At 27.8% G+C, this 6,834-nt stretch overlaps 1 protein-coding gene across 1 annotated transcript in view; it reads right to left on the reverse strand.

The window, feature by feature from the left end:
* LOC117181723 (malate dehydrogenase, cytoplasmic) overlaps positions 1-6,834 on the reverse strand; it is a 29,133-nt gene that overhangs the window by 3,642 nt on the left and 18,657 nt on the right. The window lies entirely within an intron of this gene.

Genomic DNA, 6,834 nt, shown 5'->3' on the forward strand with positions numbered 1-6,834 from the left:
AATATTCGGACAGATTAAAAAGACTTCACAAAAACTTTAATTATTTTATAAAAATTTCCGATATATTTCAAAGATTAGACAAAGATTTTAATAATTTTGCAACGATTTCAATAATTTCACAAATATTATCAAATATTTAAAAAAAATTTCAGGAAAATTTGACAAATGTTTCAATGATTTCTTAAAGACTTCACAAATACTTAAAATATTTCATAAAGATTTCGAATATATCCAAAAGATTTTACGTAGACTTCGATGATTTCCCAAAGAATTCAGTAATTTCACAAATATTACCAAATATTGAAGAAATATTTCTAACGTACCGCAGATATTTGAAGATTTCAAAAAGAGTTTACAAAGGTTTAACAAAGATCAAAGATATTTCGCGAATATTCGGACAGATTAAAAATAATTCATAAAAACTTTAATTATTTTATACAAATTTCCGGTATACTTCAAAGATTGCACAAAGATTTCCATGATTTCGTAACGATTTCAATAATTTCACAAATATTATCAAATATTTTTAAAAAATTTCAGAAAAATTTGACAAATGTTTCAATGATTTCTTAAAGATTTCACAAATACTTAAAATATTTCATAAAGATTTCGAATAGATCCAAAAGATTTTACCTAGACTTCGATGATTTCGCAAAGAATTCAGTAATTTCACAAACATTACCAAATATTGAAGAAATATTTTTAATGTACCGCAGATATTTGAAGATTTCAAAAAGAGTTTACAAAGTTTTAACAAAGGTCAAAGATATTTCGCGAATATTCGGACAGATTAAAAATAATTCATAAAAACTTTAATTATTTTATACAAATTTCCGGTATACTTCAAAGATTGCACAAAGATTTCCATGATTTCGCAACGATTTCAATAATTTCACTATATATACAAATAATTGAAATATTTGAGAAATCTTTAAAATCTTTAAGAAATTATTGAAATCTTTCGCAAATCTTTAGAAATCTTTGCCAAACATTTGAAATATTTTTTAAATATTTGGAAATATTTGTGAAATTATTCAAGTCCTTGTAAAATCTTTTATATCAGTCCAAAATCATTGCGAAATATTTTTAATATTTGTCAAATCTTTGAAATCTTTTAAAAATTATTTAAATCTCTGTCAAATCTTTCTGATTAAAAAAAATATTTAGTAATATTTGTGAAATTATTTAATTCTTTGTAAAATCTTTTAGAGCTATCCGAAATCCTTTAGAAATATTTTTAATCTTTGCGAAATCTGTGAAATCTTTGTCAAATATGACCAAGTATTTTAAAAATATTTTTCAAAGTATTTTAAGAATTTCAAAAAGATTTCACAAAGACTTCAATGATTTCCCAAAGATTTCAACAATCAAACAAATATTCTAAATGTTTTATAAACATTTTAAAGTTTTTGCAAAGATTTCTGACGGATTTAAAAGATTTCCCAGACTTCGATGAATTGTTAAAAAATTTTAATATTTAAAATATTTCATAAAGATTTCGGATATATTAAAAAGATTTCAATGATTCTTCAAATATTTAAATCATTTGAAAAACATATATTATAATATCTATAATTATAATATTTTTGACTTTAATCTATTATAGAAAACATTATAATATTCTACATTAAACTCGTCATCTAAATACATCCAACCCAAAATATTTTAAAAAGAAGTTCCAGAAATTTCTATCAATATCTGGAACTATAATTATGGTTTTATAAACAATTTGAAGGCAATTCCAATTTTGAACAGAGGGAATCCCGTATAATCAGAGAAGTCCTAATCTACTATATCGACGGTAAATAATCAAAATCATCTACTACGCCGACAGTACATAATCAAAACGTACCAAAGGGAAAAAACAACAACTTATTAACCGGCATGAGGGATGCAGGTTACGTTTACAAGCAGTGTACGTTTACAGTGGAAAAGTAGTGTTTTGCATAAAAGTGAAATAATTGTAATGATAAAAAAATATAAAAAAGGTTGACGAATAATTTTAAAGAAATGCAGTTAAAAATGAATTTATATCTATCATTATGAGTGGGTTGTCAGTTTTGAAAATGTTTTGAAAATGGTGAAAAAATTGTTTGTAATTAATACGTGAAACTGAAAGAAATTAAAAAAAAAATTTTATTCATGTTTTTATATAGTAGGTACTTTTAAAATCAGGGTGACCGCTTGATCGGGAAACTAGGAATTTTTTGTAAAAGACGAGAAATATGACAGTAAATATATTTTTTGACTGGGAATTTGACAAATTTTGAGAAAAAAATCCATCCAATCACTTAAAATATTACGAATTTCATATCACACAATAATTTAAAATAAACTCAATTACAATTTTTTAGAGATGTTTATTATAATTATTATATGATATGATAATTTATTATAAAGTGTGAATTTGCAATGTAAAGAATTTTAAAATGCAGGTTTGTAAGACTTGACAGAATTAATCATTCACAGCGTTTGAATTTGAAAATTTTTTATAAAAAACGTTCTCAACTATAAATATATGCAAATAAACCATGACTTTTTTTAATAAACTGGATTTTGAGTATAAATAATTGAAAAATACTTCCTTTCGAAAGACGATTCTAATCTGATGCTCGAAATTATAGAATGTACACGAAGGTTTAAATTTTGAAAATTGAGCTGTTTCAGTGAGAAAATATTAGTATTCAAAAAACTTTAAACGTATAATTAAACCTTCATAAAGTATTTGTAATAAAAATATGTTCAAATCAGCGGCGGATCCAGGCCTTGGTCTCGGAGGGGGCGATCGGGGCGTATAAGTCGAAAAAAGCAAAAAAAAAAATATTTCAAGTTATAAGTATAAAAACTTAAAACTCGGGGGGGGGGGGGGGGGGGGGGGGCGATCGCCCCGATCGCCCCCCTCGGGATCCGCCAATGGTTCAAATTAATAGATTCATAATTCAACGCTTTAATTCATTTTCAAATACTTCATATATAAAATGAGTTATTATAAATCAAATATTTAAAATAAAAAAACTCAAAACTTAAATTCCTTAAGATTTCTTCTATGTAGACCACCCTGAAAATTTTTTAATAAATCGACACTTTCCAAAACAGAACTTCTTGTGCGCACCAACCTTCCCAGTGGGCACAATTCTATGAAAATTCCAAGAATGTCCTTGGAACGTTCCTAGGACGTCCTATGTCAGTCCAACCAACGCCTTTAAGACGTTTAATGTTCTAAAGATGACCTAAAGACGTCTTAAAGACATGAACGTTCACGGGACATCTTTCGTATTGACATTAGACGTTTTAATAGCATCCCTAGGATGACCAAACGACATGTTATAAAAGACGTCTTAGGGATACCCCAAAGACGTCTTTAGGACGTCCTGAATTTTTTTGCCCACTAGGTTCTTTCTTTTCAATGGATTTTCTCCTGGTATATGAGACATTTGTTTTGTGTGAAGTTTTCAAACTTCCAATTCTTCGAAATAGTTTTTTTCCTCAATTTTTACTATTCTCACATACGTTTCAGTGAAAAATTGTCCTGAACTCACACGGAAGTGCTATATATTTGACGCTCTTGCGCAATGTCGTTTTCTTAAATGAAAAGGTCTATACAATGTGTCAGGTGCTGAATTACTGCATAAAAAGGTGGACAAAAATACAATTTGTCAGTTGAAAAAGTGGTTGAAGTGCAGAAAACAATGTACCAAAGGGGGAAAAACAACTTGTTGACCGGTATATATAATGCAGATTATGTTTACATCGTGTATAGTTGGATAGTTGGAATAGTAGATAAATAGTGTTTTACATAAAAACGAAATGATCTGCAATAATAAAAAATATATGAAAGAAGGTTGATGAAGCATTTAAAAAAATGTGTGGTCGAAAATTAATTAATAGCTGTCATTATAAGTGGGTTGTCAGTTTTGAAATGCATGTAGAGCAAATTATTTGTGTACTTTTAACATTTTTCTCTCTAAAAATTTGTACAAAAAAGAAATATTAGTTTAAAATGGTGAAAAACTCTTGATCATGAATCTATTAATTATTAAATTATCCTAATTAAAAATATTTTATAAAGTTTCAATCAGATGTTTGAAGTTCTTTAAGCACTATTGTTTTCACTTCATTTTGAACAAAAGTTTAGAATCGTCTTGTAAAATGAGTTATTTGTAAATAATTAGTACTCGAAATGCAAATTAATTTAAAAAATCATATTATTTATATTCACCGTTGATCAAATTAAAACGTTTCTTTTTTTTAATGAAAAGTGTTAAAATTCAAAAGTATTCAATTTTTAATTATTGCAGGTCTACCAAATTTGCAAAGAGAGGTTCTATAAATTGAAAGATTTAATAATTTAAAAAATTGACAATGAACTTAATAATTATAAAAAAAATTTCATAAAACCTATTTTAAATTATCACGTGATATGAAATTTGTAATATTTTAAGTGATTGAATAGATCTTTCTTTTTAACATTTTTTCAAATTCCCGGTCAGAAAATAATTTTACTGTCATTTTCCGGGGTTTACACGAAATTCCTGCATAATGAAACGCTTTTATTAAACTTCAAATGTTATTCAAATGTTATTTTATTTGAACTCACTCTATTTGTAATTTTGTAATGCAAGGACAACAACAGTTTGTAAAATTGAACGATATTTGACTTTTTATATAAAACGACTAAGTCAAATATTCAAAGCCGAAGAACTCGAAACTGAATTGTTTGAAATAAAAGGCCTTGAATCATTTGAATTTCACAAATTTAAATGTGTAACTTAAAATTGTATTGTATTGAATGTTCATGTGTAAATAATAATTAAATTATCAATTTGTAGTGACTTCAAATTGTTATTTGCTTTATTCTTATTATTAATAATATTTCTGATTTGAAATTTCTTCAATTTAGAATATTTAAAATGAGAGAATGGATTTGTATTTTGTAAGTAGACATTTTTTAACTGATTAATTGATAAAAGTTTCCAAGTTTTCGGTTTAACGGCATTTATTTTTAAATTATTCAATTTGGAAACTTGTAAAAGCTTCCATTTTTAAACATGTAATAACTATGAAGCGGTTTGAATTAAAACATTTTTAAGCTATGATTTTAAAAGGTACGTTAAATAAAATTTAAATGTATCCCTGCACTTATATAATCTCACCCACATATCACTTTTTCTGTTTTGCGCGCAAATTTCTAATATGCATTTTTGAGTGAATCATTGGAAATTTTACCTTTTCGTAATATTAAACAGTGTTTTGGAAATAAAATAATATTTGTATTTCAAGTACCAACCTTTTTTCTTTTCAATGGATTTTCTCTTGGTAAATCAGACATTCTACTTGTAGGATTTTTTTAAACTTTTACTTTTAATTGCTCGGAAATTTTTTTACGTTAATATTTACTTTTCCCACATACATTTAAGGGAAAAACTGCCTGAAACTTACGGAAGGGCTATATATTTTCCGTCCTTGCGCTGTATCATTTTCTTAAATGAAAAGGTCTTTTGAAGACCATACAATACTTACCATACGAGCAATTCGTTTCATACACAGATTTGTGTCCATAATGATAAACATTTTTCCCTGCTTTTTTGGAAAGTGCCAAAAAACATTAAACCGGACATAAATAGCTTATGTTTTTATTTGAATAATTGAAAAATGTTGATTTCTGTTTTACCGACTTCATATATTTGTTTAAGGGCATGTAATACTTAGAAAATTATCGAGTTTACCAGTTTTAAGTCCCCCGGCTTTTTCCCTAGGATGATGAATATTTTGTCTTCAAAATTTGGGACCAGACAGGGAACATGCTAAATGACTTCCCCGCACACTTTTTTGTGGGTTAATTAAAAAATTTTAATTTTGCTAAATCTGATTAATTTATGTGGGGCTTAGGAATAAGTATCGATTTTATCAGTGTTAGATTCCCTCGGTTTTTTTCCTACAATAATAAAGATTTTGTCTTCGAAATCTGGGGAATGATAGCGAACATGTTAAAGGACGTCCCTGTACACTTTTTTGTTGGTTCAGGCCATGTGATTAGTGGGTTACGTGACCAGATTCCTACCTTACCGACAAGTTTCTTATTTCGCAACTTATTTTCACACGATGCGCCACAACGAGTTGAAAATTTGGGATAATAAATAAGAAGCACTAAGAAAGGTGGGTCTGATCCTAAATTTGTATGATTATGAAAAACGTTTTTTTTTTGTTAATAATTTTTTTTGCTTTTTTCATCATTACTCAAATTCAGGACCAGACCCACCTTTCTTAGTGCTTCTTATTCATTATCCCCAATTTCTAACTCGATGTGGCGCTTAAGGGCATGTGACACAGCTAAATACCTATATCATCGATCACAGTTTTTCAGTTCACTGAATGTTCTTTTGAACTTAAGAACTTTTTTTGTGAATAAAATATCGAGCTGAAACTTTAGGAAATTTATTAGAGTACAATAAAGTACGTTCAGGTACTGCATTTTGGTAGGAGCTTCACTGAAAATTATTTCATCTTTTTTCTGAACCTATACATTTTTTGAACGTTCGAACTTTTTTTATACATAAAATATCGGTCTCAAACTTTGAGAAATGCAAGAACCGAAAGAAAACTACGTTCAAGTACAAAGTTTAATAATAAAAGATGTAAAAAAAATATTTCAACAATCAATTCCAACGGCATGAGCCGGTAACGTTGTACACGAAAATACGAACTCTCGAGAGCCTCGTCTAGTGGCCGCCCGGTTTCGTATTTTCGTGTACAACGTTACCGGCTGATACCGTTGGAATTGATTGTTGAAATATTTTTTTTTTACATCTTTTATTATTAAACTTTGTACTTTAA

This window comes from Belonocnema kinseyi, chromosome 10 (genome assembly GCF_010883055.1).
Source record: "Belonocnema kinseyi isolate 2016_QV_RU_SX_M_011 chromosome 10, B_treatae_v1, whole genome shotgun sequence".
Classification (NCBI taxonomy): domain Eukaryota; kingdom Metazoa; phylum Arthropoda; class Insecta; order Hymenoptera; family Cynipidae; genus Belonocnema; species Belonocnema kinseyi.